Source organism: Periplaneta americana, chromosome 15 (assembly GCF_040183065.1).
Source record: "Periplaneta americana isolate PAMFEO1 chromosome 15, P.americana_PAMFEO1_priV1, whole genome shotgun sequence".
NCBI classification, from domain to species: domain Eukaryota; kingdom Metazoa; phylum Arthropoda; class Insecta; order Blattodea; family Blattidae; genus Periplaneta; species Periplaneta americana.
Window position 1 is genome coordinate 102,549,622 of NC_091131.1, and position 27,753 is coordinate 102,577,374.

At 36.0% G+C, this 27,753-nt stretch overlaps 1 protein-coding gene across 1 annotated transcript in view; it reads left to right on the forward strand.

Moving 5' to 3' along the window:
• Window positions 1-2,694: 2,694 nt before the first annotated feature.
• The window catches only part of Hdc (histidine decarboxylase), a 148,120-nt gene continuing 123,061 nt past the window's right edge, over window positions 2,695-27,753 (forward strand). The window contains exon 1 of the mRNA XM_069847916.1: window positions 2,695-2,735. The gene's annotated coding sequence lies outside the window, so the exon portion shown is untranslated. The remainder of the gene's footprint in view (window positions 2,736-27,753) is intronic.

A 27,753-nucleotide genomic window follows, 5' to 3' on the forward strand; every position in this document is an offset into this window, starting at 1 on the left:
TCCACACAGTAACACAGTGTTCGTTATTGCACTCCACAGACGACAATGACAATTTACTTGGATTATTGAGAACAACAATGAACTGTTAATTTTTACTAATGTTCACAAAGCACTATTTACAAATCAGAACTGTCAGTTCTCAGTTCACAGTTCTTCTAGCTCAGTCACTCAAGTTCATAGTATCTCGAAACACAAACCTTCAGAGACAGTCCACTGTACTCGAACTCAGGTCCCTCCAACTGCGGTCCACTGCACTCGAACTCCGGGCTTCAGGCTCCAGAGTTACGAACACAACTCAAGTCGCGCTCTGGTCTCGAAGCTGGCTTCACTGCTACACAAGACTAACTCGCTTACTGTCCAAATCTGCCTGTAACAACACTGGCTTACTGACTGACTGACTAACTGTCTCACTCGCGTGCGTAATTTATACTCACACCATAGTTGCGAGAAAGTTCGCTATCTAGAGATTTCCGCGCATGTCCATTCTCGAATCATCCGGATATCTCTCCGCTCTGCCGCGATCGCTCTCTCCCCACTCCACTCTACTCCATAAGCCACAGCACATGCCACAGGAAGCAGACGCGCGCGCAACCTCCGCGCCGGCCGACCTTGCACTTCCTCCGTCGGTCGTGAGATCGAATCTCACGCGGCTGTCACAATATTATTTAATATTTATTACCGGTACTGAATATATGCATAATAAAGATTACGTTCAACACGACGCACTATGTAGAAAATCTGCATGCATCTTAATTGAGCGTTCGTTTTCAACTTGATTCTTTCAATATTCTCCCCAGATTGCATGCGTAAGTGCATAGAAAATTTAACTATGTAGATGTACCTTTGCAGATTCTTTATTTCAGAGTCCAATATTGTCACGCGCATAAAGTATGGAATACCTTATTATTAACTAATATATTATAATTTTATCAACATTACTGTATTTCATTTACTCTCAGAAACTCTTGTAGCTGATGTTGGCGTAAACTGAATTTACAAATAAGCAAAATGAATAAGCAAATAAACAAAACAAAGAAGCAAATAAGAAAATAAACGGAAGAAATTGAAAGATAGAATATGGCAAAAAATGGGAATCAGATAATGAAATAAAAAGTAAATCCTTGACGCGACAGCACACGGAGGGCCAAAACCTCCAGCCGATTGCTGGCTTTACGCCTACATATCTACAGTGCGATCGGTTATGCTTTCCTCCGCAGCACGGGTTTTTTTCCTATGAGCGAACCCCACTCGTTTGCCGCGCACTGGAGGGAGTACCAAGCCTGCTTGCTTACTTGTTGACCTTGCTGAATGTGGCAGTCGTTCCCGGGTGTGTGTTGTGTTGTTCGTTTATTAATTCGACAGTATACATAAAGTGCATTATGCCTCTTGAGTCTACAACGACACAGCGTGTCTTTATTTACGATTCACAAGTACAGTATTAACTGTCAGCTCGTGAAGTTCGAAGACGATTTCAAGAAAGATTCCTGGGTGTAAACGCTCCAGACCGTAAAACAGTCCATAATATTTATCATAAATTTCAGTAAAATGGAAGTGTCTAGCCTAAGAAACCAGAAATTCAGCGTAGGGTTTTCACCGAAGAAAGATTACATGATATTCGTAATCGTTAAAAAAATTCTCCTAGAAAATCTCTTCGTCGTCTTGCACAACAAGTGGGACTTTCATATAGTCTGTGTTAAAGGCTACTAAATTATTGCACTTCAAGCCATATAAAATATGTAACTGTGGCACATACTCTTCAGCCAGGTGGCCCCGTACGTAGGCGCACATTTTGAGTAGATTCTGGAAAATGTGATAAATAACGTCCTAAAGAGATGCAAAAAAGTGTGGAGAATGAAGGCGGGCAGTTTCAACACCTCATTTGATAATTTAGTAAGTAATGAGCCTCTTAAATTTGTTTGTGTATTGTTGTATGGTTGGTCTATTTTATTGTTTTACCCTACCGCTAATCACGGAGACCTGGCTAACCGACTAACGAGCGGCGCGCTCACCCATAGGCAAAACACTTCGGCGGAACTGCAAACAGAATAAGTCATTAAATAGCGGCAGCACAATTGTTACACATTACTGGCACAATTTCAATTAAATACTTAATATTCAGATTAATAAACTGTTTTTAAAATAATGATGACTTTATACATGTAAGATGCAGAAAGTTCATAATTTGGCTATGCGAATTGGCTACTTCAGTGAATCTGGAAGCCGTGAAATGAGATCTAGAATTTTTGTTTGTTATCATCATCGTCCTTTCTCCATTGTAAAGCTTTTCTGGCGTTATTAGTGTCGGGCGGTTTATTTAAAGGTTTTTTTACCGCTTAATTCTGTATTGTTATTTTTTCAATCAATGAAAGAATGTTTAGTTTCTTCTTTTTTTGTTATAAAAATAATTATCTATCACAATTTGAACTTGAAGGAGTTCAAGACAAAGTCGGTACATTGGTCATTACGACGGTGTGCCAGTGGGGTTTTAAGTACACAAAATAACAATCAAATACAATATTTCGCCACGTAAGCATTCCTCCGTTGATATCTTGATACTCATACAAAAAACAGAAGTTGTTGCATTTTCAGAAGCGCAACGACTGGAGAGAGGGGTGCGACGTGTGTAGAGGGGGGATTCCCGGCTGTCTTGCTGAAAGCGTATAAAAGTGCACCGCGACGCAGGACGTCGGTGGGAGTGCGTGCCTCACAAGTGAACACAGCAGCCTCGTCCCTCGGTGAGTCCGTCTTGTTTACACGTATTATTGCATAATGACAGCATCAACTTCTCTGATTGGAAATAGTCGCATTCACTGACGAAAATTAGCGTTCAGCGAGCACTGAGCGGCTCTATAAATAAGACGTCGTATAATCACTATATTTGCTTATTCCCGTGGGAACGTAAAAACTTTTCCAACTAGAACAGTATGTTAGAAACGTATTAAAAGTTACTAGATCCTGGTATACTTGTCCTGTCTTACAGAAAAACAAGATTACATGCACCTAATAGTGTGCTGTATATTGTGTATTACTCTATTACGCGAGATCAATTTCGACATTAGCATTAAAGAATTAGTCCAATTCTTTTATTTCTTTTTTAAGTACTGTATGCGTGTGTGCAGTGGAATTTAAGAAGCATATGGTATGAACAAATTTCTGGAAACTAAAAAATATCAATAAATTCATTTTAAATATTTTAATGTTGAGTTGTGGTTGCGAACTTTAATGAGTTAAGTTGGATAATTATGGTTAAATGAAAGTCTGCGTTTAATTTAATATCAAATTTGCATATTTATTTTATAAGTATGTTAGGAACTTGTACTGTAAAGTATTTTTTTTTGGGTAGTGACTATGTTAAAAAATATAAATAAGTATTAAGAAATAATGCAATGATTTTTCTTTTCCCTTTTTTTTAACTTCAGCATCATTATTAATGCTATGGTAGATGAGCGAATACTGTCGCTGTAATTTTAAAAGTTGCGAATTCTTTTTTTTTTAAGAAAATGAAATGACGAATTACTTCGATTGTTAACAATCGAGGCCTACTATGGTAAATTACGTAATAATATTAGCTTAAGTTTATGATTCTAGCTAATTTAATTCTTGTTTGTTACGTATTTTACCATAAAGTACATTGATTATCCCCCAAAAAAATCATTATCCTTATTTTCGCAAAGTAGCAAATTAGCAACTTTAACCAATAGAACTACGATACAATTTAATTCCCTTCACACGTTTATATAAAATAGGATATAACTAGACCAATAACTTTAAATACATTATATCACACTTTATCGTATAGGCCGAACATGTTATTTAACATCACAACAAAAATGATTATCCTTTACAACATAGATGCAACTAATTAATTTTCATTGAAAGTAGGCTATATGTATCGCGTGGTTTACTAACAATAATAACCTATGTCATTGTAATTACCTTTCTTTACGTTTGTGTTACCGAAAATGTTTTTATAACATACGCATAACTTCAAAAAGAGTGTGTGTAGTGAACAAAATATGTTCTACTTGGTTTTGAGTCACCTAGGTCATATTTTAGTTTTTTCTCTTAAATGACACGATTGTTTTGTCATTTCTGCTGAGAAAAGCAGAAAGACATAAACCGAAAATGTCTTTCAATACCATTTGCATAATATAAAAGAGTGTGTATAATGAACAAGATAGTCTACATTTTCTATTTGGTTCTGAGATATCAAAGGCTATCATTAAAATGGAAGTTGAGGAAAGTAGAAAGGCACAATGTATTGCAATCAAAGCTCAAGAATATTTAGAATTAAAAAAAATTATACATTGTTTGTACGTTGTACAGAAAATATTAATGAAATATGAAAATGCCTGATCAAGTAGGCATTTTATAACTGTTCATTGCTTATAATATGTCTTAAAAATCATTTTCGTCAGCAGCAATACAATAAAACAAACCCCGAATGAAAGAAATGCAAGCGCATCTAATCATATCGGGATAATGACGTCGATTGCATCTGCTCCCAACTGCTATATATCATCTAATGTAGCTGGTATAGCTTTATATACGAAGTTTCTAATGTTCCCCAAATAAAGAAATAAAAAGTGAGATCAGGCGAACTTGTCCATTCCACCTCACTTGTACTCACCGAGACTATTTATCACGATACATTGCCTCTTCATTTTTCTCAATCTTCTCCTTAAGGGGTTAGGTACAGCTTACAGCAGTAATATATAGAAATATTCAACATTTTTTTCTTCCATTACTGTATCTTATACAATAATGACAAATAGTATGTATATTTATATTTTTTTCTTTCAAAATTCAAAATGGTGGCAGTTATGAAGCTTTTCCCTTATAACTCATAAACTATCGAACATTCTGTGATGAAAATTGTTGTGTGTGTTTATGCATATCATATCTACAATATGATGCAAGATCACTCCTCTACCTTTCATAGATTGTCTCATAAAAAATATATTCATCTAAAAATGGTCAAATATCAGTATTTTCTTCTAACACAAAATACAAATATATTATTTATTAAGGAATGTAGTTGAAAGAGCATGATATTGTAAACATGAGTTTCAACAATAAAATAAAAGAGAGAGAACATGAAAAAGTTAACAAGTTTATGGGTTATGAGGGAAACGCTTCATCACTGCACAGTGAACTGCAACCATTTTGAATTTTGAAAATATATATATATATATATATATAATAAATATATTTATTTTTAAATCGTAAAAATATATATTTTTTCATATAGCAGAAGGACAGTGTTTTACACATACCTATTTTCATTATTGTACAAGATACAGTAATGGAGAGGAAAAATGTTGAATATTTTCAAACATTTTACTGCTCTAAGCTTTACCTAACCCCTTAAAGTTAACGATGCAAAAATTTTAGTGTGTCATTAAAAAAATGTGCCTTTATTGTCTCAGATGATTAAGTCCACAGACTATTTGTCTTGCTCGTTGCATATGTAAATTCATACAAATGTACAAAAGATGTCTATAAACCTTGTCGATAACTCCAAACATAAAGAAGATATCTAAGATGGCAAATGTTTTTAGGCCATCTGGAATAACTAAAATAGCCTAAAGCTTCCAACTTCTCAGCAATACATTATATGACTATAAAGATTGACTTACTGGTGCCATATCTAGTAATGCTTTACTCAATACAGCTACTTAATTGTAGAAATTTCCTGAAGTTACTGTCTCGTTACCGAAGTTACCGAAGGATTTCCCTGAAGTTCGTCTGTTGGAAATATTATTTTCCGTCATTACTACACCGATAACAGGGATGACTTACTGAGAGATAGTAGACTTTTGACAGATGGAGCGAGTACAGCTATAAAAAAAAAATCAATAATGTCTTATTACGAACTTTGTTGGTCTTACCGGGTTTTGAACTTAAGTCTCTTGCTTGGAAGACTGACGTTCTAACTATTTAGGCAAGAATGAACAACTTAAATAACAGTGATATACAGGGTGGAAGTGAAATAATCCTAGTTTGAAAGGGACAATAGAGTACACATAAACAAATATAAAACCTATATTACGTTATGTGACTAAATGCACGGTTAATTAAAAAATTAAGTTGGAAATTTCAGCAGTTTGGCAACATCGCCGCTAACACAGTCCTCTTTCTTCCCGTAATACAGATGTAAGAGGTCAACGAACACAGATGTCTCCCAAGGTAAACTATCTCCCATCTCCCTCTCTGGTTACAACGTTGTAATCTGGTTGCATCATTCAGTAGCTTGAAATTAATTATATTTAATTTAAACTTACACGAAAACCATTCACGCTATTGAAATACGCCGGAGGGGTAAACGAACCTTTACTAGATTTTCTATCGATATGGACAAAAATCACTATCCTACTCGCAATAGTTACCGAATAAGAGGGCCGTAAACATTTGGGAGAAAACTATTTTTCTGAGAAAACTATCAACTTTCCACCAATACGATATTACACATTTTCGTTGCATACAACATGAGATGTTCGTTCTGAAAATCCGCAATTTCATCTGTTCCTCAAACAATTTTTATGTGTGTATAAAGTTTGTATCTCCAGTTCTTTATAGTATATAGGCTATCTACATTTTGCATTTTTTCATTATATTGCGCCCATTAAGGAACATCACCCCGCAGCTAGTGTCCTACTATGCAATACCTGTATTAAAGCCGGTGGATTTCAGTTTCAACGATTTTTGCCAATTTTATAATGTTAAAATACTTGTTTTTAGTCGGTTACGTAACAATGCCTTATCAACTATTAGCTTATTTAGCGTCGATGCAATTTCTGAAAGCGAGATGGTATTTGCGAGATGAGACCTAGTATTAATCATGAGATTACATGACATTTGCCTTACAGTCATGAAAAACTCGAACAAAACCCAACCAGGTATTCAGTCCAAGCAAGAATCGAACCCACGTTCGAGCGAAGCTATGTATTAGCAGTCCAACGCGCCTGCCGTCTGAGCGACGCCGGTGGCTGCAAGACTAGTTACGTTCGAGTATAAAATTATTGTGATTTTTGTCTTTATTTTGATATTGAAGGTTCATTGTGAGAACTGTATGCATTGGATGTCCCTGCTCTTCCCCCACCACTAGCATTAGCCTCAGTGAACATACAAAGAAGTCTACTTAAATGGGCAATATATCGATGCCTTTGATGTTCTCTAGCGACGAAATGGGTTTACTATTTAAAATATTTACATTAACATCATACATTGCTTCGCGAAGTTTGTAGGTGCAATTTTTCTACACCCTGCAGGTCTATTATACTTACTTACAAATGACTTGTAGGAACCCTCAGCTTCAATGCCGCCCTCACATAAGCCGCCATCGGTCCCTATCCTGTGCAAGATTAATCCAGTCTCTATCATTATATCCCACCTCCCTCAAATCCATTTTAATATTATCCTCCCATCTACGTCTCGGCCTCCCTAAAGGTCTTTTTCCCTCCGGTCTCCCAACTAACACTCTATATGCATTTCTGGATTCGCCCATACGTGCTACATGCCCTGCCCATCTCAAACATCTGGATTTAATGTTCCTAATTATGTCAGGTGAAGAATGCAATGCTTGCAGTTCTGCGTTGTGCAACTTTCTCCATTCTCCTGTAACTTCATCCCTCTTAGCCCCAAATATTTTCCTAAGAAACTTATTCTCAAACACCCTTAACCTTTGTTCCTTTCTCAAAGTGACAGTCCAAGTTTCACAACCATACAGGACAACCGGTAATATAAATGTTTTATAAATTCTAACTTTCAGATTTTTTGACAGGTCTATATATAAAGTAACTTAATACAAAAATAGGGAATAATTTTAACTGCTCACATTTTCGGTTTTATGAATTCTTGAATATCATGATACTGCCCCTTTACTGAAGAATTGAATTTTTTTATGTTAGCGTTTAATTGCCAAAGTAAAGAGTTTGTTAAAATGAGTTTAAGTTTAATGTGGAATTAATCCTGTTGGAACGGTGTTTTATCACTTTCTGTTTGTGAGAAGAAATAGTTTTATTCCTGCAAACTTGGATTGGACTTATCCACATTCAGACATCCAACGAGGACTTAACGATTAAAAAAAATACCGTTTGGTTTTGCTTCACATTTTATTTCATCGTAGGATTTTACTTTCTTTAAGGTCATTAAAATACAATTCAATCTCAGTTACAGTTTTGGACACCATTATCTACATATGCTTCGTAATTATGCAACACCATTATTACGAGATCCAAACAATGAAAATAATATTAGTGAAGATGATGCATCTCCACACATCTACAAATCTGTAGAACAATAATAATTTGTGAACAACACATTTGGGTATGTGGATAAACGTCAGCATAAAGTTAATGTTTGGGGTTCCTCTCTACTTATACTTCAGTCCGTGACTGTATGTAGTTTGTCTATTTTGAAAATAATTATTTTTTGAAACAGTTTTCTGATTCACCTGCAAATTTACAGATACGAGTTATCACTTCTTAACCATCGATATGTCGAATAATATTTCAAACTTATTGAATAGTAGCAATTTTCTCGGTACGTTTAACATTATCAATTGCTTGTTACATTACACATAATGCAGCTGTATGAATCGAACTTCATCACTGATGTTTGCTTTGCTTATTTAGAGATCGTATTCCCCATCCCTTCCTTCATACCAGCGTATCTATGCCCAATGAAAGGGTACTTGCCTTTTATCCCGAAAAGTGTTACATATGCCTGCTCCAGGATATCTATCAGATAACAAAAAAGAGGGAATATCTAGGATTTCTTTCATCAGCACATGCACACCTTACGATTTCATACGCAAACACACACTCTTACAAACTCAAACGTGCTGTTATTCCCGAGGAAAATTATACAGTCAGCTCCGACTAATTCGTAGCTGTTAGCCATTAATATTTCAATTCTATTGCGATGTAATGCAGTATAAATTGTAATATATATTCATTTTCTAATGCTGAATACAAAATAAAAGTATAACATAAAATACTTACAAATGGCTTTTAAGGAACCCGGAGGTTCATTGTAGTCCTCACATAAGCCCATCATCGGTCCCTATCCTGAGCAAGATTAATCCGGTCTCTATCATCATATCCCACCTCCCTCAAATCCATTTTTATATTATCCTTCCATCTACGTTTCGGCCTCCCCAAAGACCTTTCTCCCTCCGGCCTCCCAATTTATGGATTCACCCATACGTGCTACATGCCCTGCCCATCTCAAACGTCTGGATTTAATATTCCTAATTATGTCAGGCGAAGAATACAATGCGTGCAGTTCTATGTTGTGTAACTTTCTCCATTCTCCTGTAACTTCATCCCTCTTAGCCCCAAATATTTTCCTAAGCACCTTATTCTCGAATATCCTTAGCCTCTGTTCCTCTCTCAAAGTGAGAGTCCAAGATTAACAACCATACAGAACAACTGGTATTATAATTATTTTATAAATTCTAACTTTCAGTTTCTTTGAGAGCAGACTGGATGACAAAACCTTCTCAATCGAATAATAACAGGCATTTCTTATATTTATTCTGCATTTAACTTCCTCCCGAACGTAATTTATATTTGTTACTGTTGCTCCAAGATATTTGAACTTTTCCACCTTTTCAAAGGATACATTTACAAATTTTATATTTTCATTTCGTACTATGTTCTGGTAGACATAATCATATACTTTGCCTTTTCGGGATTTACTTTCAAACCTATCTCCCTACTTGCTTCAAGTAAAATTCCCGTGTTTTCCCTAATGGTTTGTGGATTTTCTCCTCCATGTACCAAATCTTATAACCTTATTCCTTTGCTGTGGTCGTTCCAGAGAATCAGTCACATTCCGAGGCTTAAGTTGTGTTTTCGTAACAAGCTGTTTTTTTACGGTGATGGTTGTTAGCCCATCGCCCAACCCTCGAGCTGGAGGACCACCCCTTATCGGCTGTCCGCGACTGCTTATTCAATATATTCACAGCTACCCTCTATATCTGGAGGCTGTCTCCTCTATCCGGAACCTGAGGACGCGACATGCTGTGGTGATAGAGACCCATCATACATGGTGGTATAGCATTAAATATCATCCACAATTCGTGTAAATTTAAATTTCTGCAGTAAAAAAACTCATATCCCATATAAAAAGCTAAAATTTGAACAAGAAGGGAAAAATAAATTGACTGAGCCATTGCCTAAGAAGGAACTGTTTTTTGAAGACACTGGAAGGAATGGCGAACGGAAGAAAAGTTCGGAGCAGAAAAAGATATATGATAGACAGCATTAAGATATATGGATCACATGCGGAGTCTAAGAGAAAGGCGGAAAATAGGAAAGACTGGAGAATGTTGGGTTTGCAATGAAAGACCTGCCTTTGGCAGAACACTATGAATGAATGAATTTCTTATAAGTCTCAAGACTAAGCTTTCTCTCCTTCGTGTCACCAACACATTCTATCTTTCCCATTTCACATTATATTATTATCTGCGATAGTTAAAATAGATTCGGATGGAGTTTTGGAGGTAGTACGGGTTTCCAATGCTGATATAGGTTCTGAGGGCTTAGGACTCAGGGCTCCGAGGTTATTAGATAATGGTCTGAGGATGAGAGCTTGTTCTGTCAGAGCTGAGACAGGATAGCCTGCCTGTCAGCATCGGATTTTCCTAATGCCAATCAGGTCACCTGTCGGACTTTGACAATCATCGCATACCTATATAGGTACACAGTGAGCCTAAGGCATGAATCCGTCCGGGTCCGAGCCTCGGAAAGATAGGCACCCACAGTATTCTATTCTCGTTATTTAAATTTGTTTAATTGGATAGTTGACACAATGTCGGGATCACAAGATTCTTTTTATTTTTTCACCTAGTTAATTTTAGCAAAGAACAGGAGGAATAACATCACTTTACAGAGCATGAAGGAATATTCGGCTCCACATATTTGTATAATCAATTATTTTTTTTAGAATGAAGCGAGATGAAATATTAAAATAAAACTGATCGTAGCGATTAAACATTTTAATGACCTCTCAGAGTCGCCTATGCTCAAGCTATTACATAAAAAATTATTTAAGAATAAAAGATCTTATAAGTCCAAAAGTGCAGGAGACAATGTGAGCTGTCTTAAGAAGAAAATCAATTTGGAGCTTCAATGTATTAATAGGTTCGCAGCATACTCTTTATAAAACATTTGAAAATAGATGCATCATTTTATTGTTTAAATCAATAAATGTTTCACATTGAAGTCATTTTAAATCAGGTTAGAATCGTTCATCTAGTCTTTTGGTCCAAGTTGAGTGGCCCATGAGTTAAAAAAACGTCCATGAGGATATTCGGTTCATGGTTCATTAAATAATACAAACACACGGCGTTCGTATAAACCAGTCATTTCCAACTGGACAATCTGTGACGTCGGAGCGAGTTTCCCCTCTCGGAGCAGAGCTAGTATAGCATGTGAGAGAGAGAGAGAGAGAGAGAGAGAGAGAGAGAGAGTAATGTCGAGTCTCCATCAACGAGTTAGATACTATAGAGAGGCTAAAGACCTCTGATAAGCACTCCCTGCGGAGGCCAACAGCACTATGGATCGTTCCCTAAAAACATGGCATCTATAGTACCGCCAGCCTCCGCAAGGAGTGCTTATCAAAGGTACACTGTAACGAGTTGGTACATGTATTATATTTTTCAGATACATCAATATTTAATTTAAACATTTCGCTATAGGTTTTGTAAAAAGCTGATTTATAAATGAAAAAGTAATAATTAAGACTTTAAAATTTCCAAAAATGTCTCATTCCCTCGGATTTAAATGAAATGTACCGTAAATCATAATATTCGTTGCTGGATAATTAAACCCTCTCAATACAGGTACCATTGCCGCAGAGAATTATAAGATAAGACGGACTGAGCATAAGCGAAATACCTGTATTAATAAGTTTGTACCATGAAGAGTTTAGTAGGCCTATTTATTGTGTTTATAGGGCCTACTCCAACTTTCTTTTTATTAATGTGTTAGGGCTCTTTTTGTTACCAAAGAGGAAAGTTAGCACTTGCATCACACACAATTTGTCATTATTGTTCAAAATAATGTAAGAACAGTTTTATTCTGCAAAAGCCTCTGCTTAGTTGCGAGACACGTGCGAGAGCAATGCTTGTTTCAAATTATATTAGACTACACGATGTCTCCATCACGCGACAATATTTGTTTCAAACTATATTAGACTACATGATGTCTCCATCACGCGAAAAGAAGTGTACCTAGCTGTGGCTCCTGTTGTTTCTGATAACAATGTTAATCGTAAGTATCTTATCGTTTCAATAAATATGGTGAGTTATGATCATGAGTAACTTTCTATTAGTGTCATTCTTTAATTATTATGTTGCATGCTAAGAGATTATTTGTAGTTTTAATAATTTCAGTTTTCAAAAGTCCTCTGTGTTAATTCCAGTTTCAAATGAATTTTTCTCAATAACTTAATTACTGGATATTTTTTTTTTAAATTTCGCCACTACCTTCCCTATATTTTACTCCTATTAGTTACATAGGCCTACGTCGTCTCTCTTGAAATCACCTGGTGAGCACTGAATTACATCATGATTTCATATTAGGTTAGACTAGCTGTAAGGTAATTAAATTTGTGACGAAGTCAAAAAATTATTTATTTTTCTTCTGCCGATTAAATTCATCCGTCTTTAGGTGCTTTGCTTTGGTTGCATCGAGTATAGCTTGTCATTTAATATCTGGGCTATATTTAGTGAAACTAATAAAACATAGGCCTACAGCTGTTATAAAACGTAAAGTTTTGTGTGTATTTTACTTTTTACTTATTAACATAGTCTTAATATGTAACTCAATTCACAATAATACTAACTTCATCACAGTCATTTCCTACAACATCCGAGTCACGCCCCTTTGTTTTGACTAACCGAAACATGGCGGACCAATGTTCAATTGCCTTCAACTTTCTGAGATCTTTGTCCTCTCTATAGTATCTAACTCGTTGGTCTCCACTATTTAAACATCTCCATCCCTTTCACTGCCACTTCCCCTACTTTGCTCTTATAGCTATGCTTCCCCCCTCAAGGAGCTCGAGAGTAGAGACGTGTGACATCACAGAGCCAGCTGTTGGAAGTGTCTGTTATAAACTTTTGATTCAAGGACATTGTTATAATAAGGTTCCGAGATACCTTAGTTCTATCGGCAGAACGATAGAAGCGGATTTTGTCTCATAGCTAACTATAAATTCTGGTATCTATTCTATTTTGTCTCATAGCTAACTATAAATTCTGGTATCTATTCTATCTCTCATAAAATCGAGTACCGCGTCAACGTCAACAGCCTCGCAGAAATCCGGACTACATGAAAGATAGTGAGTGGTTTATAGAAACCACTCACTATCTCTCATATAGGCGGGCCTCGCACCTCGCAACTCGCATGCGTCGGTTCAGAAAAACCAAGGCTTAAATGGGAGCCGAAACGGATTCATCCCAGGAAGTTAACCGTTAAGTTGGTATATAACTTTGATTTGTCTGACAGGTAGCTTCAATTGTAAAAATATTCTATCCTTATCAATCGGAGAAGATCCTTTCTCATACTGACCCTGTCAGTCTTCTATCGACAGTCAAGGAATTTGGTTGTCTGTTGCTCATTGTCAAAATACTGACCATTGGTCGATAGTGATGTGAGAAGCAAACGTAAGTTATACAAAAAGGAAACACACCATAGAAGAATAGTGCGTAGATGTGAATAAGTGTGGAGGGAGTACTATTTCTTTCTTTCCGCCTGCCATTTCTGATTAGGCCTGGTAGGCCTATAGGGAATAAAGGGTGAGACCCACGTTACATAGCTCCAGAATGTATCACGACCTCCATCGCCAAAAAGAACATATTGACAACATGCATAACCAGGTGGGAATCATACCAAAGATCCTCACGTTTCAGCCTCTGTGTACACTAAGTTCGGTCAGGTCATTAAAAACAATTAAAGCACTAATTCCTTTAAAGTGCAGACTTCGATTCTAGAGAAAATACTATATTTTACATTATTTAGTCTTTGAGGCCAATGTGAAACTTGATCCTTCCGACATTGTACTCACTATTTTACTGTCGATGCTGCAGTACCACATTTCAAATACTAAATGTTCCAAAGATAGGAGAGTAAATTTATCAGCATTTGAACATTTTGTGTATTTGTACCATCAGTCTCTTATGCAAACAGATTTACTTGGGAAGAGTTTCTACACAAACCCCATAGCCACTTTATATTGGTAAGAAGTTTATTCCGCATGATTTCCTACTTGTAATACGTTTACGAAAAGCATTCATGAATATTTCTAACGGAAACACAAAAAGTCTTCCAACATTTAGCTTGCAAAACAGCTAGACAAGAGAAAATCCCTGGATTTTTTTTTTTTTTATCTAGGCTACAAATTAACGTGACAGAAGTCCCATTTATAATGAGAGACCATAAGTGACAGTTTTGTGTTCCTTAGATGGTAACCGTATTTTGCATCAAATCATAGACGTGAATTACGAGATAACCACGTGTGTAATAAGTTTTCCTTAATTAGTACGAGTAATTGACAGAAAAAAATGGACTAAAATAAAAAATTGAGGCGGTCAGAAGCAAAGTGGTGTAAGTGCACTTAAGTTATTTTCGGGAAAATGTGATTAAAAGTTACTAAGCTTTCGTAAATTCCGTAAAGTTTTAATTTTAAATGTTAATGTGTGATGTGGTTAAAAGATATATCCCTTTACCACTTAAATTTGTATGCTTTAGTTCATCCTGGATTCGCTCAAACCATTCATTTTAGAAATGTCACTTACATCCTTTTGCTTCTAACCGCCTCAATTTAAATAAAAGGTGTTATATGAATGACACATTCATTCTTATACTATTGTGAAGTAACTAATTAAATATATGGTTTATGTAAAATTGCATCAGATTAATGTTCCTCATCCAAAACATTTCAAATTTCTTCACATCTTCAAAGTCATTATGCCAACATCAAAATTTGGAGGTACCGTAATGACCTGTGAGAGTGAGTTTGTTGCACTCCCTGCCTGAAACCATCCAAATCATGCTTTAACTCGAGCAGTGTCTACCATAGGGAGAGAAGTAGAGAGGTAGAGGTGCTTATCAGGCATGACATGAAGCATCTCCAAGCACTTCAATACAGTCAGTCTTTCTATGTTATGGAATCAGTTTCATGCCGAATGTGTTCCCCGGCTAAGCCGGTCCCACAATCTGCCAAACCATACATTCCTACCCAGTAACCAAATCCGTATATCATACCTCTATCGGTGGTCTGTTGTACCTCATGGAGCTACGAGTCGTCATATCCCAATAGAGAAGAAAGAAGAACCAGGGGGCTCCGGTGTCACTTTTGTAGATCTATGAGTTGCCTAGAGTCGAGTATCATTGCCACCTACCAAAATACCCGCGAAGACAAAATGAGGGCTCTTCACAATGAAAGGAAAGAGAAGGAAGTCAAGGTTAATTTGTAACACGGATTATCTCACTCCGGATAATCGAGAGTCAATTGTGTTTGATTCGGAGATAAAACTGTTGAACTCTGAAGTAGTCTACAACTAATGAAGGAGATATGTTTATCATCATGGGTAAATCCATGAGCGATTTTGATTTTTCGTATGAGAAAATATATTTAGGAAAAATCAAAATCTGGACCAATTTTTATTAGGGCTACTTCCAGAATTACGACCTTGGCATTATATTTCATTGACTGGCATGACCTACTAAATTTTTAAGGAAAGAGTTCCACACAGTTACAGTACTCAGATTATATTTGCCTTTGTTAGTTAGTCTTGCATTTTTCTAATTAGGCCTAGATGTGTCGATTTCCTTTACCGAATTTTTTTAACCTTCCACAGCTGTGAGAATATTAATTTTACGTTAATACAACCAGCCAAGTTCTCTAAATTATAAACGTGGAGGAAAGCAATTATTACGATCAGTACCAATAACACATAATCGATAATTTAAAACAATAATATTGCAGTGGTGATGGCTTTAATTAGTTGAAATTCAACGGATCCTTACACTGCAATGATGAATAGGTACATGGATGAAATACTTATAGTTCATGTGTCTTAGTACTTTGGGAACATCAATAAGATGTGAAGTTGCAGTAGATAATGTGCAATTAATATGTAGGGGGAGGATAAGAAGAATTTGCCTCCAATGCGAAAAGCATCAACGTTTTTGCTCATACAATGCTTAGTCCAGCCAGGGATACTAATTTATCATTAATTTTTTTTTCTCAGAAGTAAAATTATCGCTGTAACTTAGACTTGTTTACGTCTGTTTAAAAGATTGAAGAAGGCGTATTGCTTCTTCCCTTCATTTTGTGTTACCGTAAGCAGGCCATAAGTAATATTATTTTAATATTATTCGCACCCTGGTTAGCAGACATCATTAACATGTGAAGATGACGGCATATTATCCACTTTCGTATTTATGACAGCCAGGTACAAATCGCTCTCTTATAACATAGATACTTTTACAATAAAAGGAAAACAGGAAGGTACCAGCGTGATGTTTCTTCCTTCACCCACCAGACAGAAAAGTGCTATGGATACAAATACATGTTAAGGATAATATTCCCGATAGTACACTACTGCATTAAGGAAAGAAGCAATATATTATTTCTCTCCATTTCTTTCCTATGTGAACAAGGCTTTTCAGCCACGACTACAATCAACCCAAAAACAAGAAATAAACTCTTTACTTGCTGGTGGTGTTTTTGAACATTAATACAGGGTTGCATCCTATGTTGAAAACGAATTTGAATGACGTCATGTGCGTCAGGAATCACACCGACAGCTGAATTGCGGCGAGAGGTGACAGACCAGTAGTGATTTCATAATCAGAGTGCACGGTGTATCACAGTAGCAGTGCCCAAGAAAATCGAGCCTTTATGGGACGGGTACATAACAACTCTTTCCGATGCCAAGTACAGTTACGTGAAAATCATAGGAGCCTACAAATACGTGGTTTCGTTATTTCCAAGAAATGCATCTTGTGTGTACCTAATAAGACTGGCAAAGCTCGGATGGGATTAATTTCAGAGTGGAAAAAGCAAGCAAATCCACCCCCCCCCGTTACAAGTCGCCGCACCCACGAGATGATACAAATTAATTCCATTCGAGCTTCATCAATCTTCTTAAGTACACAGAAGACGGCTTTCTTGGAAATAATAAAACCTCGTTTACTGCAGGCTTCTTTTATTTTCACTTAACTGTACTTGGCATCGGAAAGGGTTGTTATGTACCCCTCTCAAAAAAGCTCGATTTTCTTGGGAATTTCTGCTGTGAGTCGCCTTGCACTCTATGAGATCACTCACTACTGGTCTGTCACCTCGCGCCACAGTTCAGCTATCGTGTGACTCTGACGCACATGATGTCATTCAAATTCGTTATCAGAAATCGGAAACATCCTTGTATTTGCAGACAATGCAAACACGTGTGTCGGCCTCAACATTAAATTGGTCACTTTTCATATTGTAAACGCATAGCAATGATCGAATACATAGAAGATTTAACGAATGATGAATTCTGACCAGATTAATCGTCTCATTATTATAGCCTACATTTATGACTGATTTTTACAATGATGATTGTTGTGATGCCTATGATGATTGTAATGATATTGATGCTGTTTATTATAATGATAAGTATGAGTTATTATTTAGGCCTATGAATTTTATGAAGTGGCGCTTTTTCCTCGATTCTCACTTAATCTTAATTCCTGCAGACTGTAACATTAATCTCCGAATCCATTAGCTAACAACGAGAAAGTGGGACAATGAAGCAAGACAGAAGACGTCTTGTTTAGTTATGTAAGTTATAGGGTGAAATCAATCTGATATCATACCAGGCAGTGTTCATGAACTCTGGTATTTCTTCGTATTTATTTGTAAAGCATTAATTTTTTTTTTAAATTTTCATACGTATGCGTGGAATATTTTACTGTGTGACCAAAAAATCTAAATTATTTTAGATTGTAATCGAATAAAATTACCTTGCTATGAAGAAACAATACAGCTCTGTGGTAGAATATAAGGATTTAATCGTCTGTGCATGCTAACTTTCCAGACAACTTGCGTCCACCGCTGCAGAGTAACGTTAGCACGTTCGACCGTGAAACGAGCGGACCCAAATATAAATCCCGGTAGGGAGAAGTTACCTGGTTGAGGTTTTTTTCGGGGTTTTCCCTCAACCCATTAAAAGCAAATGCGGGATAACTTTCGGCGCTGGGCCCTGGAGTCATTTCACTGGCATTATCACTTTTATCTCATTCAGACGTTAGATAACCATGTAGTATTGAAGAGCAAGGGGGGAGGAACTTGATAAATTCAAAATTATCGATTTTCTGTTTTAGATGTCATGTAATAGCTCAGGTAATGTAGATATGTGTAGTTTAACTGTACAGAATAACAACCTCATTAGTCCAAAGAAATCTGAAGAATGATGACGAAAATACAAAAGAATATACTGGGTCATGAAACTTTTAACTTGCTCTCCTCCAAAAACGTGACTTGTCAGTTTTTTTTCCTGTACTCTTCAGTTGGTAAAGCGACGTAAAATAAATGACATAAAAAGCATTACTTGTATGTGTCATTACTTACCATTAACTGAAGTAACAGACCATCGAGTTTTCACATTGAAGATAAGAGTTACAATTTCGACGTGTTTCAATAGAATTTGTGGTTGATAAAGGCGGTTTTGAGACACTCTTGTTGTTCCTGCTATAATTTGGCAATTTCTCCCGTCACTGGTATCAGTAAATTAAAACACAGTACACGAATGGGCAAATTCATCACATATGACATATACTAAACTTTATCTATACCCTATACGAGAGATAGGGTTTCTCAAACCACAGCCTAGTATATACAGTCGCAAAGCTCAATACGTAGTAAATATGCATCCATAGATAGTTGCCAACCACTAGGATCGCTAATATCGCCTCATTACATACAATGCGAAATAGTACCAGCACAGTCTATTGTTCCTAGTACCCTCAAGCTTCGTGACTGCATATACTAGACCAGGCCTGCACAAGGTTTGCGCTCTCCGAGTCGGCTCACAGCTCATGAGCGGAATGCAGATATTAGCTGCGCTCTGTTCAATTCAATTCAATTCAATTCAATTTATTTGGCCATTAGACATACAGTTTTACGCTTCATCAGAATACATTGAAAAAAACATATAAATACATTTAAAAAACACTAATAACAGAAACAGTAAAATTTAAGTAATACAATCAAAACATGAAATAATTTGAAACTTTGAAATTGAAGAAAACTAACTAAATTGCAATTAAAACTTATTTATTAAAATACAATTTCATACGAATTTGTGTTGAAAAACTCAGCAACAGAATAAAAGGGATTATTTAATAACCAATTGTAAAATCTAGTTTTGAAACTATTGATTGGTAATTTATAATATTGACTAGGGAGCTTATTATATAATTTCATCCCCATAATTAAAAAGTTTATATTGCTCTTGTGTAATCTATAATATGGAATATTAATCTGTTCACTATTTCTAATTTCATGATCATGTATATTGGCCACTAATGAGTAATTGTCGATATTTTGTCTAGTGTAAAGTACTAGATCATATATATACAAATTTATGATTGTTAAAATCCGTGATTGTCTGAAAAGTGGCCGACAATGTTCCAGATAATTTGATTTACATAAAATTCTAATGGCCTTCTTTTGTAAAATTAAGACGCTTCCAATTTTGGTTCCATTTCCCCAGAAAATTAAGGCATATCGAATTATCGACTGAAAGAAAGAAAAGTAGGCACATCTTAAATAATTTTGAGAAACGCAAGTAGTCAATTTCTTTAGCAAATATGAAACTCTTGATAGCTTTGTGCATATGTACTCGATGTGCTTATCCCATGTTAAACTGGCGTCTTTAAAAAGTCCCAGAAATTTTGTGTAGTTGAGTTTGTTGTCCTTATTTATTAGATAGTTTAGGCTGAAAGTTAAGTTGATGGTTTTTTCTTGATTAAGCAAGAAACCATTAGATTCAAACCATAAAGCCATCTGTGATAGAGTGTCGTTGTTGAGAGCATGTAATTGATTTAGAGCAGAAGAAGAACATAGAAAAGTAGTGTCATCTGCATACATAATCGTTATTGCTTTAATGAATTCTGGAAGGTCATTTATTGCTATTAAAAATAATAGGGGACCAATTATTGACCCTTGAGGAACCCCATAATGTGTAGTGGTGAGACTTGACCAATTTTCATCTATAGCAACTAAATGACTTCTCCCATGAAGATAGGTTCTAAAAATATTTAGTGTGTTCCCTCGAATACCATAAAATTCTAATTTTGATAGAATTAAATTATGATCAACACAATCGAAAGCTTTAGTGAGATCACAGAATGTAGCATTAACTGGTGACCTATTTTCAAAACTTCTTAAAATTTCCGTTATTAAAAGCTCAATTGCATCATTTGTTGATTTACTTTTCCTAAAGCCAAATTGGTTAGTACTAAAGAGATTTGAATTTTCAAAATAATCATAAATTTGATTGAAAATTACATATTCAAATACCTTAGATAACTCAGGAATGATAGAGATTGGCCTGTAACTACTTGGACTTGTTCTATTGCCTTTTTTATATATTGGGATTACTTTCGAAATTTTTAGTTGATCAGGAAATATGCCTTGTTGTAGACAAATATTGATCATATGTGTTAGAGGAATATATATGGAATTTTTAACTTTTTTTTTTAAATCATTTGACATATCATAAACGTCTTTTGAATTTGACTTTTTCAAGGTATTTATTGTATCCCATACCTGCTCGGTGGTGACATCTTTCCATTTAAAAGTACAAGAGATTTTGTCATTTCTGTTTAGTATATCCATAGGAGATAGTTCAGAGCGTTGAATTCTGGATTTGATTATGTCCAATGAGTCAATGAAAAATTCATTGAACTCTTCCGGCAATATAATATGATTCTTTGTATGATTTTGAGTGTTACTGGATCTTTCTCTATTTATGAGATTCCAGGCAGTTTTACACTTGTTATCGGAGTTTACGATTAATTTGGTATTATAATCCAGTTTTGCTTGAGTTAATTGGCTTCTGTACTGTTTCTTAATTTCATTTAATTTATTTTTAGCCATGGACAGACCTGTCTCCTTACTGATGTGATGTAGTATTAGTAGTTGGGTTTTCATCTGTTTTAATTCTTCTGAATACCATTTGTTTGCTTGTTTTTTTACTTTTATTCAGTTTTACTTTCTTGATTGGGAAAGTTAAATTAAAATATTCTAATAATAAATAAAAAAATGTATTAAAAATTTGAGCAGCTATTGGGTCTTTAACATTAAAGATGGATTCCCAGTCAATATTGTTTATATTATAACAATTCCATTACTCTTTCCGTGGTAAAAAAACGTTTTTTAACCATTTGAGATTGTTTATATTAATTTCTCAATTGAATATGTAATTTCAATGTAACGGCAGAATGGTCTGAATATGGGAAGTTATTTACCAGAATGTTGTATGTTTCCTGCTGACTATTTATAAAAATGTTATCGAGGCAAGCTTTTCCTCTCGTAGGAGTATAATTTCCTGAATAGAAATTATATTGCCTTAATAGATTTAATAGGTCAAGTATGGTTGTTTTATCTGTTAAGACATCAAAGTCAGAGTTTGAGTTATGAGGGTGAACTGGAAGAAGGGATGATCTCGTACAAAATGTACACAAAAGAAAGTACTATTACGAGTACTTATGAAATAAATTCCCGTTCAGTGTTTGCAAAACTATCTTGGACTATTATTAATCAATAAAGAAATATTTTTTTTACAGAAGTAATAGAAATTCTATAGCTACTTAAATGTACAATATCATTTTGTTATATTTTTATTTATCAGTACATCAAAACGAGGTTTTATGCTGTTGGCAGCTGAAAGGAACAGTAGCCTACTGATTGTAATGAAACATCAGTTACAGATGTTCGATGCTGCCTTTATTAAAGTTGATAACAGAAAACAGTTACTCACAAATATAAATGTTGAGCCAAACATAGCAATCATTTTCACAGCCAGCCTGTGTAGTCGTGTATATTATTGCTAATGTTTAGTCTTGTAAAACTTAACCAGGCTAGTAGTATTATTCAAACGATCTTTAGCTCTTAGGTCACATTGAAGATCAATAAGTTCGAGCTGTAAATCGTTAAATGTTATGTTCCGTCTTTTAGATTCCTCCATACTGTACTGTAGCAGTAGGTAAGCAACGTGAAACAGTTACTGAGAATAGGCCTACACACTGCACTCCACTACTAGATAGCTGAGTGGTCGTTTCCCTCTCCTCTACTTACAGCAAGTCTGTCATTCTGACGTATCTTCCTCCCCGTTTCGGCGAGCGGTAAACACAGCTCTCCCGCTCCGAAAGAACGCGCGCGCTCGTTGAGCGCTGTTTGTGCAGGCCTGTACTAGACTATGCTCAAACTGTGCACAGGTCTTTGGGGCGTCCGTCGTGGCTGTAAGGAGAAACCAAAATTTATCATGTATAGAAAAACGCAACATGCACATTTTCAGTACGTGTACGAATAATGGGACTGGATTATATAACCGAATGTCCAGACCAAGATTACCAACATTAATACTTAAATGTACTCCAAATGGAAGAAGAAAGCAGAACGATCAACGAAGAAACTGACGGATTAACAGTCAACAATGCCTATATTCTTGAACAAGTTACTGCTGCTGCAGCTGATAATGATTATGATGATGATAATGATGATGATGATGAGGAGGAAAAGGAATTCATTTTTCTCGCTACGAAATACACCGTTTTTTTTTTTTTTTTTTTTTTTTTTCAGTTTACACTACAAAATTTTAAGTGCTGCATAGAAAATCGCCTTTTTAATTCGGATAGGACCACTATTCTGTGTTTTCTATTTCAAATAAAGGCCCATTGATGTTTCATTAAAACGTTTTACATTTTATATGCATAATTCCGAGATAAATGCACTAGTAGATACTGAATATGATAAAACCAGCCGAAGAATTTAGAAGAAATCGCTGTACACAAATAGACACCAGCATAACCAAATCCACTTTCTCGGTACCAGGGATCCAGAAAATATAACATATTACACTTCTTACAATGAGAAAATAAGAAAACCCATTGTAGAATCAACAATTTTACTTTCAAAGTTTCAGACAATAAACAATTCACTTCTTTGACACCTTCCCACTTTCCCGGGCATCCATGAAGCAATGTGTTTACATCTGTGTTCTCGTTCTGTTGGAATGCAGCGGGACGCGGACGCAAACAAAATTATACATTACATCGTATCGCTTTTACGCCGTGCCACGAGCAGGAAACGGGTTTAAGCTGTAGGTCTTGGTCCAGGACCTTTAATCGTCAACGACTGAAATTCACGTTGTTTCCTTTATGCTGATCATGGCATACAGATTGTTTACATATACACAAGCCCAATTGAATAGGTATTTTGACAAACCTCATAAGTCAAATTTTAACAAAATTGAGTTTATTGCCAATTCCTCTTCTAAAGGGATAAATATACCATTCTGTAGAAAAATACCACAAGTCAAACGGTATTTCTGTTGTGACATGTGCGCTTGAAAATTAAGTTTCGTGGAGAAGACCCGTGGTAAGTCAGTGACAAGGCTAACACAGAATGAACGAAACTATAGCCTAAGATGTCGTGTTTGGTAAATTAATTATTGTGTGTCTGAATTACTGGGGATCATCAGTGTTGTTTTAGGCGTAATAGATCAACTATTGATCAGGTATTTTGTATTCGACAGATAATGGAGAAAAATGGGAGTATAAGGGTACAGTGCATCAGTTATTCATAGATTTAAAAAAGGCATATGACTCGGTTAAGAGAGAAGTTTAATATGATATTCTTATAGAATTTCGTATTCCCAAGAAACTAGTTCGATTAATTAAAATGTGTCTCAGTGAAACGTACAGCAGAGTCCGTACAGATCAGTTTCTGTCAGATGCGTTTCCAATTCACTGTGGGCTGAAGCAAGGAGATGCACTGTCAACTTTACTTTTTAACTTTGCTCTAGAGTATGTCATTTAAAAAAATTATATATATATATTTTTTTTCATTTTAAGGCCATTTATAAACAAGTCTGTCCTTTTTCGAATTGCATTGAAATGATTTTTCCATCTTCCTTTACATAGTAAGAAAACTTCAATGAATGAAACCGTGTTCTTTGTTAAACCAATATTTTAAATTTTGATTGCTGCCAAACTATGAAAGATATAAATATAGTATTGCTTGAAATTCATATTTAGAACATACAAAATAACCTACTACAATATTTTTAACTTTTGAGACATCATGGTTCAAAAACATACTTTTTTGCTTGGAATAACCCATCTTTCTGACTTCTCTCTTCTTCGTCTAACGGAGGAGGATGTTTTCAGTGGTTTCAGAAAAGTGGAAGATCTCATTCTTGACCATGTATCACAACTAGACAATGCGATTGAGTGATCTATTGTTCCATGTCTGTCAATGGAAAAACTGGACTGAATTATGGTGTCACTAAATCCAGCTAAAAATGAAAGCGATGAATTCACTAACATTTTCTTCGAAGCAACTTTAGAAATTAAGTTGAAAAGAAATTAGAAAACACCAGTTTCCTTTTGGCTTGAACTGTCATAAAAGTGCATGGAGGCACACAGATAGAGCTAGTTCCATGCTTTCGTAACGTCAGCACTAGAATGAGATGGCACGTTCCGACCGATTTTTGCCCCCGGAAAGACCCGGTACTCAATTTGAAGCAGGCTGAGTGAACCCCCTGGAGTCTTTCTGGTAGTTCTGATGGCGAGATAAATGCCGCTATCACCGGGGATGAAACCCGGAACTTTCCATCCATAGACAGTTGCTCTACCAACTAATATAGCTAAAAAAGCAATAAATTAACTTCTACCATTATTCACGTCATATCTATGTGAACGAGGCTTTTCAGCCATGGCCAGAATCAATCTAAAACAACGCACAGAATTTGTATTTCTGACGTCAACATGCGTGTTCTAATTATCGGCAGTAACAACAGGCACAGAATATTTATTTTCAAAACACTAGCAACTAGTTTCGTATAAAAATCATTATAAATATCTTGTACAGTAGATACAATTTACATTTCTTTGAATTATTACATACTCTTTTACGTGTACTTTGTTCTCTTTTTAATTTATAGGCTTACACTAAAAATAAAAAATTCTGGCACACTAATCTTGGTGTAAGCTCCCGCAAAATTCAAACACTGTCCGTAGATATAATGGGAAATGCTCCAATTATAAGGTCTTAAAAATAAAACAATATAATTTCATACATTAATTATTTAATTGAAATAATTTTGCAGGGGCAACCTAATTTTCTATTACGGATTTATAAAATTTAGGAAGCGACGGCAATAATAATAATAATAATAATAATAATAATAATAATAATAATAATAATAATAATAATTTTCCGGTTTCATGACTGCTGACGCCGTCTTCCGGAAACCAAACGCCAATCCTCCCTATCCATCCACTGCTCTGGTGTCAAATTCCTGGAAGTCATGGCAGTCTGTACCCCTTCTATCCACGTCTTTGCTGGACGACCTCTTTTTCTTCTTTCTGTCGGTATCCATTGCATAATTTGTCGTGGTAGTCATTCCTCTGTCATTCTCTTTACATGTCCATACCATTGTAGTCGTTTCTTCTCTATAACGTCAATAATGTCTGGTTCTTCCTCTACTTTCATAATTTCTTTTATCTGTCTATTTTTTATTCTTTCTTTTCTTGATTTCCCTGCCGATCTTCTTCCGAATCTTAAAATCCTTTTCCGTCGCGTATGTCGTATCTTAGTGTTAGTCTTCCGAGGCTTTGTGTTTGGTTTTTTAGCATTTTTTTTGTTTTAATGTTGAACGAGGAGCTGGCCCGATGCACCAACCCCCAACCTGGAGGACCAGATGATTTTTAATCGAGGTTTTCTTCCCCTAATCTTCGATAAGCCAATATCAAACTACAAGATAGTAGTGCTAGTTTTGGTCCACCCCGGGTATTTTATTTCCCCGGTACCCACCATATCTGATGAGCTTTCCCCTATCCGCCACCTGGGGAGGCGCCCGATGGAAGACTAGCAACTCCACACGGGTAATAATAATAATAATAATAATAATAATAATAATAATAATAATAATAATAGTAATAATAATAATAAACTGAAGTTTACATCAAATTGAGGCCGGCTAGCTCAGATGGTAGAGTAACTGGCTACGCACTGGAAGGTCACGAGTTCAATCTCGGGTGGTGACGAAATTTTTCTACCTGTCAAACTTCCAAAACGGCCCCGGGATTCACTCAGCCTTCTGTTAAACAGAATATCGGGTATTTTGCGCGAGTGAAAAGGAGATTTTAGGGTGGTGTTGACGTCGCTTCATTCTAGTACCATGTCTCGATGCCTTCGTGCGTCCTCATGGCGTCTAGAGGCGAATCCTATATCTATCTTAGCCTATATGAAGCATTTCTAGCCTTTAAACAAGGGGTAGCAGTGACATAGAATCTCTTTTAGCGTATGCCTGCATGAGATTCTGTAAGCGGAAGGTCTCTGGACTCCTTGTCAGAGAGTACAATATGCAGGCCCTTGACATCCCTGGCCTACATCAAGTGTAAGTTCGGTTCGGAATAGAACTTTCATGGAAACAAAGTAAAATTATGCACCTTAAACTTCAATTTGTGGTGCATCCTGTGGCCTGAAGGGTGCTTGTCGGTATATAAACGATCGTTCCGATAAAAGAGATGCCGTGGCTTAAAAAGCGGTGAGACTCTTGACTATAAAGAAACATTCGTTCGCTCTTTCCAAGATTACAATTTATAACAACAGACGCAACATTTTATCTCAGGCTTTTAGAGCAAGAATAGGCGAACAGGAAAAGGGAACCGTGGATCAAAGACGAACCTGTTGTTCAATGGGACTGCGAATCACGAAAACATCGGATCAATCGCTCACAGGAAATCGATGACTCAGTCTCCGAATGACTTAATTTCACTTCTCTGTTACCAGATCCAAACTTTATACATTTCTACTCGTAATTCTTCCTTCGAGAAAATGTTACAAATTCACACGACAGGCCTTTTAACTTCGATACGTCAACGTTACCTGTTAGGTCAACTACCACAGAGTGCATCGATAACTAAATTAAGTTTATAGCCCTCTTGCCTGGCATGTAAGCTGTGCGATAGAGGAAAGAATGAGCTATCAAAAAGAGAGTTTGTTTCATGATAGTTAATATTATACGAATCTACCGACATGGAAGTTCATCTCAGACTAAAACGTATCTTGTCCCTCCATACCCATTGGTGACATACAGGGACATCATTTTATTTTAACTAACATTTTTAATATTAACCTGGCTATACCTTTGGATTAATGGTTCAGAGCCGGGAACACCGTTTGCTACCCCCTTCCATGATTGAAGTTCGATGATTCTGAAGTAAAATACAAACAAATCACTTTATTAGGCCGTGTCTCAAAGCTCAAGTCCAAACTACACACTAGTGACTAGCAACTAGGTGACTTGTAGACTACACACTAGGGAGCTTTGGAAATTATGCTTGAAACATGGCCTTCTTCATAGACTATTTTTTTTCTAAAAACCATGACGTCACGGTGCAGAACTGAATTAAGAAGGCAGTGTCCTAATGCAGTTTCATTACGAGTTATGTGGAATAC